We start from the raw sequence: 12,953 nt of genomic DNA on the forward strand, positions 1-12,953 counted from the left end.
TTTCCTAAGTTTTTAAAGTTCGTGAAAGCATATGTAATTGATAAAATTTATGTCTTTATCTTTATTTCGCCGAGACATGCTGTGCAGTCACAGAATCCGTATTTTCCAATCTGTGCTGTCACCATGTGGCGCTTGGCAGAAGCACGAACAAGCGAGCTGCGGCAAGCTAAGGATGTGGATACTGCTCAGTTGAAGAGGAGTCTACTTCTCTCAAAAGGGCAGTCAGAGATGTTGGACAGACAAATGTAGGTTCAAGATAGGTAACTACGAAGAAACCTTGGGTAGCAGATTTACTCGTTGAATTCATTGTCGAAAGAAGGATGTACATGGGAAGACAGAAAAAAAAAAGGTTCAAATGGCTCTGAGCACTATGGGACTTAACATCTTACGTCATCAGTCTCCTAGAACTTAGAACTACTTAAACCTAAGTAACCTAAGGACATCACACACGTCCGTGCCCGAGGCAGGATTGGAACATGCGACCGTAGCAGCCGCGCGGTTCCGGACTGAAGCGCCTAGAACCGCTAGGCCACTGCAGCCGGCGAAGAAGGAAATACACCAATGTAAATCCCTTTGGAATGAAGTAAGTAGCAAATCCAGGGCACCCAAGATTACATGACTGCAGAAAAACATGAAGAAATTATTGTCAGGAGGTCTAATTCAGCATATACAGTGCCAGAAAAAAATAGTACACCCTTTCAGAGGTTCCCAATTCACTCAAGAATTCTAGAATGAAAGTTTCAATCTACATCGGAGTTTGCGCTGATATGAAACTTCCTGGCAGATTAAAACTGTGTGCCTGACCGAGACTCGAACTCGGGACCTTTGCCTTTCGCGGGCAACTACTCTACCAACTGAGCTACCCAAGCACGACTCACGCCACGTCCTCACAGCTTTACTTCTGCCAGCACCTCGTCTCCTACCTTCCAAACTTTAATCTGGCAGGAAGTTTCATATCAGCGCACACTCCGCTGTAGAGTGAAAATTTCATTCTAGAAACGTCCCCCAGGCTGTGGCTAAGCCATGTCTCCGCAATATCCTTTGTTTCAGGAGTGCTAGTTCTGCATGGTTCCCAGGAGAGTTTCTGTAATGTTTGGAAGGTAGGAGACGAGGTACTGGCAGAAGTAAAGCTGTGAGGACGGGGCATGAGTCGTGCTTGGGTAGCTCAGTTGGTAGAGCACTTGCCCGCGAAAGGCAAAGGTCCAGATTTCGAGTCTCGGTCCGGCACACAGTTTTAATCTGCCAGGAAGTTTCACTCAAGATTTATTCTTGCAACAGTGCATTTGCAGTACGTGAAATGTTTACATTTTCAGATCAATAGCAGAAGCGGTTATGAGATACCAGGTATCGACTCATGCTGAAACACTCACATTAGTGCGTAGTGTAGCCTTCACAGCCAGCAAGCCGGCCGGGATGGCCGACGGTTCTAGGCGCTACAGTCTGGAACCGCGCGACCGCTACGGTCGCAGGTTCGAATCCTGCGTCGGGCATGGATGTTTGTGATGACCTTAGTTAGGTTTAAGTATTTCTAAGCTCTAGGGGACTGATGATCTCAGAAGTTAAGCCCCATAGTGCTCAGAGCCATTTGAACCACTTGAACAGTCAGCAATGCAGGCACTGACTCTGACACCCAGACAATCGTTTACAAGGCGAATACTGTCCTGGAATGAAATTCCACGCTTGCTCAACATGTTCACGTAGTTCTGTAAGAGTTGTTGGTTTAGGAATCGCATGAGTCACTTCTTATCCCATCGTACCCAGCACGTTCTGGACTGGACACAAGTCCAGAAATCGTGCTGGCCAGGGTAGCTGGTGGGCATCTTACAGAGCGAGTTGACTTTCAAAGGCAATGTGTGGGTGAGCATTAACCTTTTATAACAACACATTTCTTTCCTGTTGCAAGAATGGTATAGGAAAAGGTAAACGACAGTCTGCACTTACAGAGCGGTGGCTGGAATTCGCTCGAGAAACACTAAATGTGAACGAGAGTTGTAGCTTGTCACACCCCAGACCATAATACCTGGGATGGGGCCAACATGTCCTGCGTGAATGTACTCCATGAGACAGTGCCCTCACCCTGTCTACACTGTAAGTCCAAATGACCGTCACTTGTGTGCTGGCAGAATCTGCTTTCATCGCTGAAGATCATGACCCCCCATTTCAAGCGATCCTCCAACGGCAGCAGTGGAGCTCTGCACGTCGATGCTGTGGCGTGAGTGGAAGCTCGTCTAGAGGTGTGCGTGCCAGTAGTCCTACTGCTAATAATTGGTTCGCAACAGTTCGTGCTGACACGTCTGAGCTCATAAGCCCATTTATCTGTGCTGTGGTTGCTGTATGATCTGCCACAGCTGCCGTTACAACACGACGATCTTGACGGCCGTCTGTGCTGCGAGCAAGTCCAGAAATTTATCTGTGTGTATGAGTATGTTCACAATATCACTGATACCAGCATCTGTGCACAAATGACACAGCACGCCCAATGTTTGTGGCATTTCTCCCAAAGGATCATCCTGCTACTCGGAAGGCCACTTTCCAACTTGTTTAAGTGTCTGTAGGAACCACGAGTGCGTGCTTCTCCGTGGCACGTTTGATGGTTGTCTCATACATTTGCACCACACTGAGCCTTTTAGCTGTGAGCATTCCCTACTAAAGGGTAAAGGATGGACACAGAGGGAGCTCTGATAGTCATGCCACTACGCCATCTGTTGGTGGACGACGTTTGAACCATAATCAGTACATCTACTATCCCCCAGGCGGCATATGTGGTCATCGAATCAATATCCACGTCGTCTTTCCAGGTGCACTAAATTTTTACAGGCACTGTAGAAAAACCAAACCAATCTCTGGTAAAATAAAAAGTAAGGATGGTAACAGTAATAATGCAGTGGGAATTTGAAGGAGCTCTGGAAGACTTGAGAGCAAACAAGGCAGAGGGGATGGATAAAATTACATCGGAATTCCTAAAATCATTGGGGAAGTGGTAACGAAACGACTACTGATGCTGGTGTGTAGAATCTATGACACTGTTGACGTACAATCAGACTTCGGGAAATGCATCATTCCCACAATGTCGAAGATAGCAAGGGCAGATGGATGCGAAACCTAACGCACAATCAGCTCAACAGATAAAGCACCCAACCCACTGACAAGGATTATATACAGAAGAATGAAGAGAAAATTGAGTCTTGGTTCCATGAAGATCAGTTTGCCCTTAGGAAAGGTTAAGGCGGAAGAGAGGCAGTTCTGACGTCGCGCTTGTTAATAGAAGCAAGCCCGAAGAAAAATCACGACACGCTCATAACATTCGTCCACCTAAAATAATCGTTCGACAATGAAAAATATGGCATGTTGTTCGATATTCTGAGAAATATAGAAGTAAGCTTTAGGGAAATACGAGTAATATACAATATGCACCAGAATCTAGAGGGAGTCATGAAATTGGAAGACAAAAATCCAAGTGCTCAAATTAAAAGGGGTGTAAGACAGGGATGCAGTTTTTGGCCACTTCTGTGCACTCTATAGAGCGAAGAAACAATTACAGAAATAAAAGAAAGGTTCGAGAGAGTGTTTAAAAATTCTGGGTGAAAGATATCAATGATAAGATTCCCTGATGACTTTGCTATAATCACTGAAATTTTAGAAGGATCTGTTGAATGAAGTAATACGGACTGTAAGTAAAGTTAAGAAAGACGAAACTAGTGACAAATGACAGAAATGAGAACAAGGAGAAACTTAACATCAGAACTGGGGATCATCAAAGTAGACGACGTTAAGGAATTCCGATACCTAGCCAGCAGCAAAATAGTTGATAGTAGTGGTAAGCTCCTATGGGACCAAACTGCTGAGGTCATCGGTCCCTAGGCTTACACACTACTTAATCTGACTTAAACTTATGCTAAGGGCAACACACACACACACACACCCATGCCCAAGGGAGGACTCGAACCTCCAACGGGAGGAGCCGCGAGAACTGTGGCAAGGCGCCCTAGACATCACGGCTACCCCGTACGGCAAAATAACCGTTGATAGACGGAGGAAGGAGAACATAAAAAAAGGCTAGCCTGGCATGAAGGGCATTCCTGGCCAAGAGAAGTCTACTAGTGTCAAACATTGGCCTTCATTTGAAGAAGAAAATCTGATAGCGTCTGTCTGGAGGGCAGCATTGCATGGTAATGAAACACTGACTATGGGAAAACCGAGACGGAATCGAGGCATTTGAGATGTGGTGATATAGAAGAATGCTGAAAACCAGGTGCACTTAGAAGTAATGATGAGGTTCCCTCCATAATCAGAAAAGTAAGAAACTAATGGGAAACAGTGATACGAAGAAGGGATAGGATGAGAGCACGGAATGGCTTCCATGGTTCCAGAGGGGGCTGTCGAGGTAAAAACTCTAGGACAGAGGTTTAATTGCATCCAACAAGTAATTGAGGTCATAGGATGCAAGTACTACTCTGAGATGAAGAGGGTAGCGCAGAAGAGAGGAACGCAACATGATTTGTAACCTCGCCATGACCAAGTAAATAAAATAGCTGAGATTCATGTCCATGCAGACTATAGTGTTGCAGTTTTAAAATGATGTATTGAGAGTGTAAGCAACAATTTTTATTAGACAACTGGAAGGAAACAAATGGAATATAAGTCTCTTTCAAGTCTGGTATTAATTGAATTTCATCCTTGCAAGTTCTGCACCTGTTGCTAGAAATTCTTTGTTGTTCTTCCTTTAACATATATGAAAAGTGATTGTGCACGATGATTTAGGAAAGTTCCCGATACCACATATATTTGACGCAGTGGGATATGTAATATACTACAAAAGGATATTTTACGAATATTTCATTCACTACACTTCTGTTGTAAGCAGTCGACATTAACTATAAAGTTTCGAAGAATCTTATTGACATAATAGTTCGCGACTACGTTTCGCACTAAAGAAAGTACAAACTAATTCACTTAAAAATATCACTTTCAATACTGAGCGAAGACAAACCCGTTGGTCCTCACTTCTACCGTGGAGCCTGTTTTTTATCGTATTCAGTTATGAGAATTACGTTTTCCCTCTCCTGTTCCTGATCATTTGTTGTTGTTGTTGTTGTTGTGGTCTTCAGTCCTGAGACTGGTTTGATGCAGCTCTCCATGCTACCCTATCCTGTGCAAGTTTCTTCATCTCCCAGTACCTACTGCAAACTACATCCTTCTGAATCTGCTTAGTGTATTCATCTCTTGGTCTCCCTCTACGATTTTTACCCTCCACGCTGCCCTCCAATGCTAAATTTGTGATCCCTTATGCCTCAGAACATGTCCTACCAACCGGTACCTTCTTCTCGTCAAGTTGTGCCACAAACTTCTCTTCTCCCCAATTCTATTCAATACCTCCTCATTAGTTATGTGATCTACCCATCTAATCTTCAGCATTCTTCTGTAGCTCCACATTTCAAAAGCTTCTATTCTCTTCCTGTCCAAACTATTTGTTGTCCATGTTTCACTTCCATACATGGCTACACTCCATACAAATACTTTCAGAAACGACTTCCTGACACTTAAATCTATACTCGATGTTAACAAATTTCTCTTCTTCAGAAACGCTTTCCTTGCCATTGCCAGTCTACATTTTATACCTTCGCTACCTCGACCATCATCAGTTATTTTGCTCCCCAAATAGCAAAACTCCTTTACTCCTTTATGTGTCTCATTTCCTAATCCAATTCCCTCTGCATCACACGACTTAATTCGACTACATTCCATTATCCTCGTTTTGCTTTTGCTGATGTTCATCTTATATCTTCCTTTCAAGACACTATCCATTCCGTTCAACTGCTCTTCAAATCCTTTGCTGCCTCTGACAGAATTACAATGTCATCGGCGAACCTTACAGTTTTTATTTCTTCTCCATGTATTTTAATACCTACTCCGAATTTTTCTTTTGCTTCCTTCCTTGCTTGCTCAGTATACAGATTGAATAACATCGGAGAGAGACTACAACCCTGTCTCACTCCCTTCGCAACCACTGCTTCCCTTTCATGCCCCTCCAGTCTTATAACTGCCATCTGGTCTCTGTACAAATTGTAAATAGCTTTTAGCTCCCTGTATTTTACCCATGCCACCTTCAGAATTTGAAAGAGAGTATTCCAGTCAACATTGTCAAAAGCTTTCTCTAAGTGTACAAATGCTCGAAACGTAGGTTTGCCTTTCCTTAATCTAGCTTCTAAGATAAGTCGTAGGGTCAGTATTGCCTCACGTGTTCCAACATTTCTACGGAATCCAAGCTGATCTTCCCCGAGGTCGGCTTCTACTAGCTTTTCCATTCGTCTGTAAAGAATTCGCGTTAGTACTTTGCAGCTGTGACTTATTAAACTGATAGTTCGGTAATTTTCACATCTGTCAACACCTGCTTTCTTTAGGATTGGAATTGTTATATTCTTCTTGAAGTCTGAGGGTATTTCGCCTCTCTCATACATCTTGCTCACCAGATGGTAGAGTTTTGTCAGGACTGGCTCTCCTGTCAGTAGTTCTAATGGAATGTTGTCTACTCCCGGGGCGATGTTTCGACATAGGGCTTTCAGTGCTCTGTCAAGCTCTTCCCTCAATATCTTATCTCCCATTTCATCTTCATCTACGTCCTCTTCCATTTCCATAATATTGTCCTCAAGTACATCGTCGTTGTACAGACCCTCTATATACTCCTTCCAACTTTCTGCTTTCCCTTCTTTGCTTAGAACTGGGTTTCTCCAAAGGTCTCTTTAATTTTCCTGTAGGCAGTATCTATCTTACCCCTAGTGAGATCAGCCTTTACATCCTAACGTTTGTCCTGTAGCCATCCCTGCTTAGCTATTTTGCACTTCCTGTGGATCTCATTTTTGAGATGTTTGTATTCCTTTTTGCCTGCTCCATTTACTGCATTTTTATATTTTCTCCTTTCATCAATTAAATTCAATATTTCTGCTGTTACCCAAGGGCTTCTACTATCCCTCGTCCTTTTACCTACTTGATCCTCTGCTGCCTTCACTTCTTCATCCGTGAAAGCTACCCATCCTACTTCTACTATATTTCTTTCCCACATTCCTGTCAATTGTTCCCTTATGCTCTCCCTGAAACTCTATACAACCTCTGGTTCAGTCAGTTTATCTAGATCCCGTCTCCTTAAATTCCCAACTTTTTGCAGTTTCTTCATCTTTAATCTACAGTTCATAACCAATAGATTGTGGTCAGAGTCCACATCTGCCCCTGAAATGTCTTACAATTTAAAACCTGGTTCCTAAATCTCTGTGTTACCATTATATAACCTATCTGCAACCTGTCAGTATCTCCAGGCTTCTTGCATGTATACAACCTTCTTTTATGATTCTTTAACCAAGTATTAGCTATGATTAAGTTGTGCCCTGTGCAAAATTCTACCAGGCGGCTTCCTCTTTGACATCTTACCCCCAATCCATATTCACCTACTACCTTTCCTTCTCTCCCTTTTCCTACTACCGAATTCCAGTCACCCATGACTATTGAATTTTCGTCTCCCAAACACTATCTGAATAATTTCTTTTATTTCATCGTACATTTCTTCAATTACTTCGTCTTCTGCAGAGGTAGTTGGCATATAAACTTGTACTATTGTAGTAGGCGTGGGCTTCGGATCTATCTTGGCCACAATAATGCGTTCAGTATGCTGTTTGTAGTAGTTTACCCGCAGTCCTATTTTTTTATTCATTATTAAACCCACTCCTTCATTACCCCTATTTGATTTTGTATTTATAACCCTGTATTCGCCTGACCAAAAGTCTTGTTCCTCCTGCCACCGAACTTCACTAGTTACCACTACATCTAACTTTAACCTATGCATTTCCCTTTTTAAATTTTCTAACGTACCTGCCAGATTAAGGGATCTGACATTCCATGCTCAGATCCGTAGAACAGCAGTTTTCTTTCTCCTCATAACGACATCCTCTTGAGTAATCCCCGCCCGGAGATCCAAATGGGGGACTATATTATCTCCGGAATATTTTACCCATGAGGACGCCATCATCATTTAACCTGTAAGATGTATGCTTTGCCGGCGATGGGTGAGGCATGACAGAATTTCTGACCAGAGAGTAGTTTATCGTTAGTTGTTGCTTGTCACGAGTCTGCGCTAGTCTGCGCGAGTCGACAGTAGTACACGGTCGGCTTTAGTAGCGAGTCGGTAGTAGTCTGGAGTAGTCTGCGTGAGTCTGCGGGAGTCGGCATGCGTCGGCTGTGTGCTCTGCTCGCGACTCTGGTCAGGATTCTGGAGGATGAGTATTGTTGTAGAAGGTAAAGAAGCAGGCTTGCGCATATTTAATAATGTATGTTAACTGTAATTTAATTTATTAAAAAAAATGCCCCAATAATAATTCTTATAATATAAAGCAACTCTTTTAAAGAAAAGCATTCATTTCAATTTAAAGAATATTTCCAATGCATTATCATTGCTTCCAAGAATAAAAAAAAAATATACGCCAGCATTGCAGGAAGCAGTGTCGAAAAATAACTAATTAAGAGCAGATATAATTGCAGTTTTATTGAGGTAAGAATTTTTTTGCTTTTTTTTATTCAGAATACAGGGCCGAAGGTCAGCGCTGCTGTCCTTATAAATTTATCAGGTTACTAAACTTTCTTATTATTTTTGGTGTTTAGGAATTTTTCTGTTTCGAACTTGACATTAAATGAGGAAAGAATTTTGCGGTAACATTAAATGTGAATGCATTTCTGCACACAGACTATAAATCGGAGCCAATTTTGTTCAGAGGTTACAATATTAGAAAAATTCGTTTAATTATTACTTTTTGTGGCGAGGTTACGCTTGGCTCATGAGACATTTCCATTTAACAATATTTTGTGGGGAGTTTACATTTGGCTCCATTTCGATTTTCATTTATCATTTTTTGTGTGGGGATGTTACAAACCATACAGTAAAGCTGCATGCCCTCGGGAAAAATTACGGCTGTAGTTTCCCCTTGCTTTCAGCTGTTCGCAGTACCAGCACAGCAAGGCCGTTTTGGTTAGAGTTACAATGCCAGATCAATCAATCATCACACTGTTGCCCCTGAAACTACTGAAAAGGCTGCTGCCCCTCTTCAGGAACCACACGTCTGTCTGGCCTCTCAACAGATACCCCTCCGTTGTGGTTGCACCTGCGGTACGGCTATCTCTATCACTGAGGCACGCAAGCCTCCCCACCAACGGCAAGGTCCATGGTTCAAGGGGCGTGTGGTGGGGGTCTCTGATCATAAGTGACAGTAACATTCGTAGACCAACGTCAATATTATGAAAACGAAATTATTGACGTTCTATGAAAAAACACTCTTCAGACAGGCATGTTTCCGTTAACTATCCTCTTAAAAGTCTTTGCTGGTTTGTCAACTGAAGGCGCCCGGCTGATCGGTGCCAATGGGCATGTGGGGCAAGAGAGCGGAAGTCTGAGAGGTGAAGAGACGACACCAGCGCGTGTCACACGCATAAAATCACGCTTCAGTCCTTCGATGAGCATCACGATAAACTTGCGCTGGTGTGCTGGGCTTCATATTCGCCTGTTCGGTATCCCAGAACACATCTGTGCGCCATCAGTCGGCAGCTGGTGGCATATACTTGCGGAGACTTATCAAGGTCCTGTTGAATCGGTTCCGCACAGAATCGTTGTTGTAATGTGCTCCAATAATTGACAAAGATGCTATTAAATATTTGGTCATGATGTTTTCGGCCATCAGTGTGTATACGGCATTACAAATGCAGGTGTTTCGAATTCAGATCGCAACCTTGTTTTCGTGGCAATAATTTGGAAAATGATGCTATGGTACTTTAACCCACGAATTGTGCTGCCAAAAACGGTGTCCATATCATGAAGAGATACGTAACGTCAGTTCGTTGCAGTCAAGGTAGAACCAAAAATCGGAGACAATAACGTTTTAGGCTTGTTACTTTTTGTAAGGCAGTAAGATAAATTAAGGAAGTACTTGCAGAGAAACAAGCCTCCGATAAACTTACTGGTTTCGTCTACAACACTGTAAAGGAACTCAGGGACGAGGGAGAGAAGGGGAAATGAATCAGTGTGGAATACAAAACATTCACGCAAAACATGTGTTCTTGTTTGCTCGATTGTATGTATCAGGACAACTACCAAAGATTAACGCTATGTCCGAGATTTTCTCGCAGACAAAAAACTAGCAGACATCTACATAAGTAACGTGTTAATGTTCTACAGTATGATGTTTGAGTTAAATGAGAAGTGAATGCTCCTTTGTATAGCAGGCTGATGGTGTGCAAGTGCTTGATTGTGAATGTGGCACATATACCTGCACTTCGAATTTGAAGCTTACTCATTACCTTCGCAATATAAAGAGGGTTTCCACGTTTAGAAAATATTTCAATCTAGTCACTAGCATTATATTTAAAAATTTAGACAAATGTATTTATCGCATAAAAATTCTCGGTTTACTTGCCGCGTTGAATTTGGATAAAATCCCGAGCTTTCGATGACTACCTCCGTCATCTTCGTCAGGGGTAAAACTGACTGTCGTGGACCGGTGAGGCTTCTCAGTCTATAAGAACTGTTGCCGATCGTTGTGTGGAACATCAGCTTGATCTGAAATACAGGTGTCTAGAAAAATCAGCGGTGGCTCAGCACAGTTTTTTAAATAAACATAAAATGCTATTCGATTAAATAAGAATACTTGCTCACACTTCAAACTATTGGGACCCTGTCATCAGGGAAGCAGTTGAAATTAGACTACGTGAAAATAATTTCAACAGAGACTCCGGATATGCACTCAGCAATGCATGGAAGCGCGCAGTTGATAAGGAAAGAGCGCAGAGGGAGACTTCTTTCATTCCTCGTAGTTCCCCTGTTGCGATGGCTGGTGCTGCAAGCAATGTTGGATAAAGGGCACAAACAAAATCTATGGACATCGAGGCCGCCACCTCCGTATTCGCCGTTTTCACCGTGGCGTCATCCAGCCAATGAGAAGCCGTCCACAGCTTATAAAAGCAGAAGCCTCACCTGTCTACGACAGTCAGTTTTATCCCTGACGAAGATGACGGAGGTAGTCATCGAAAGCTCGGGATTTTATCCAAATTTGACGCGGCAAGTAAACCGAGAACTTTTTATGCAGGACTCCATCGCGAAAGACTTCGTAGAGAATGCATTTATCTTTTGTAATGAACTTCTACCAGATTTCATATTTTGTGACCACATTTCGAATACATTTTAATTTAGTCACTTTGTGTACTCCTTTTGAAAACAATGTAATCTAGTCAGTTGCTATTTTGTCCAAATCTGTCATTTTGAGCCGGTGGCTGTGTACAAAATATCGCCAAGTAAAAGTACATTCAAAATCAGATTCAGACTGGATCTTCTCTTATTCGAGAAGAGCGCGCTGCACAGTTCCTCGCTGAACTACAGCGAAATATGCTCTTGGCACTATCGCGAACGTTGCCGCCGATGTACGGGTGTCAACGGAACAAAACGAACTGGTAATCGGGCGTAGTGACCATTCCCATGCAGTCGCTGAGCCACTGTGGAGTGTGAGATGCCTTGCAATCGTATTCAGTGCGCTTGCAATTGCACCATCCGTTTGGCTTTGGTACCTTGTTGCTTGTTGAACAATGTTGCCGTCATCTGATGCTGCAGTAGAGCGTGGTCGACCACCTCTACTCCTTCGGGCAGCAGTACCTGCGGTTCTAAACGGTCCCCATGGACGAGAAAATGCTCTGACCAGTCCCAAATTCCGACTACACTCGTCAAATTTTACCCTCCTTCCAGTTTCAAGAAGATTCTCCCTCTTTTGCAGTCATTCAAATGATTGGTTCGGGCCATGGAATGAAGAACACCATCTGGCGCTATAGTCAGACAGATCTCACGCCATACGACGTCCTGCTTTCTGTACGTGACAGGAAGACCTCTGGAAACATATAATTATTTTCTACCAAGCAGTTAATATGTTATTTTTCTGTATCTGTCTCGACAGTAAGTTTTATAGAGCAGTGTAGTACGAGGGCTACCCACAAAGTACATTACGTTTTGGAATTAAAAATAAATAAAGTATTGAAATTTTTTTTAATTATATACAGATGAAAGCCACACTTAAATACTACTTTTCTACATAGTTGCCATTTAAATTAAGGCACTTATCGTAGCGATGGACGAGCTTTGAAATTCCTTCGTCGTAAAATTCGGCCGCCTGCGCCTTCAACCACGTGGTTACCCCTTCTTGAAGCTGTGCGTCGTCATCAAAACGCTGCATAGCCAACCACTTCTTCATTGCTGGGAATAAGTGGAAGTCGCTCGGTGCCAGGTCGGGACCGTATGGCGGATGAGGAAACAAGTCCCACTTAAAAGATTCGAGAACTTCATGAGTGGCATTTACCGTGTGGGCCCGGGCGTTGTCGTGAATCAGCAAGATCTTTGAGCCTGACTTTCCCCTGCGCTTGTTTTGTATTGCTCTTCTGAGGTTGTACAGAGTTTGGCAATACCTTTGAGAGTTTATTGTAGTGCCTCTTTCCAGGAAATCCACAAAAATCACACCTTTTCTGTCCCAAAAGACAGTCGCCATCACCTTCCTTGCCGACATTGTCTGCATGCATTTCTTGGGTTTTTGGGGGGAATTTGTGTGCCCCCACTGCATTGACTGCAATTTTGTCTCGTAGTTCACATGCTTAACCCTTGTTTCGTCATCAGTAACGATGCGATTTTTCTCATAAGCGTCCAAAAACGTTAACGCTGCAGCCATTCGCTGATTTTTGTGAATCTCTGTCAAGATTTTTTGTATCCATCTTACATAAAACTTGTGGTAACCAAGCTTTTCGGTAATGATTTCGTGCAACAAACTTCGTGAAATTTGTGTAAAACTCATATAGAGTTCCGTTATTGCGAAATTACGGTTTTCACGGACCGCGTCATCGACTTTTTCGACAAGTTCGGTAGTCACTATGCTGGGTCTTCCACTTCG

The sequence above is a fragment of the Schistocerca piceifrons genome, chromosome 2 (assembly GCF_021461385.2).
Source record: "Schistocerca piceifrons isolate TAMUIC-IGC-003096 chromosome 2, iqSchPice1.1, whole genome shotgun sequence".
In the NCBI taxonomy this organism is placed as follows: domain Eukaryota; kingdom Metazoa; phylum Arthropoda; class Insecta; order Orthoptera; family Acrididae; genus Schistocerca; species Schistocerca piceifrons.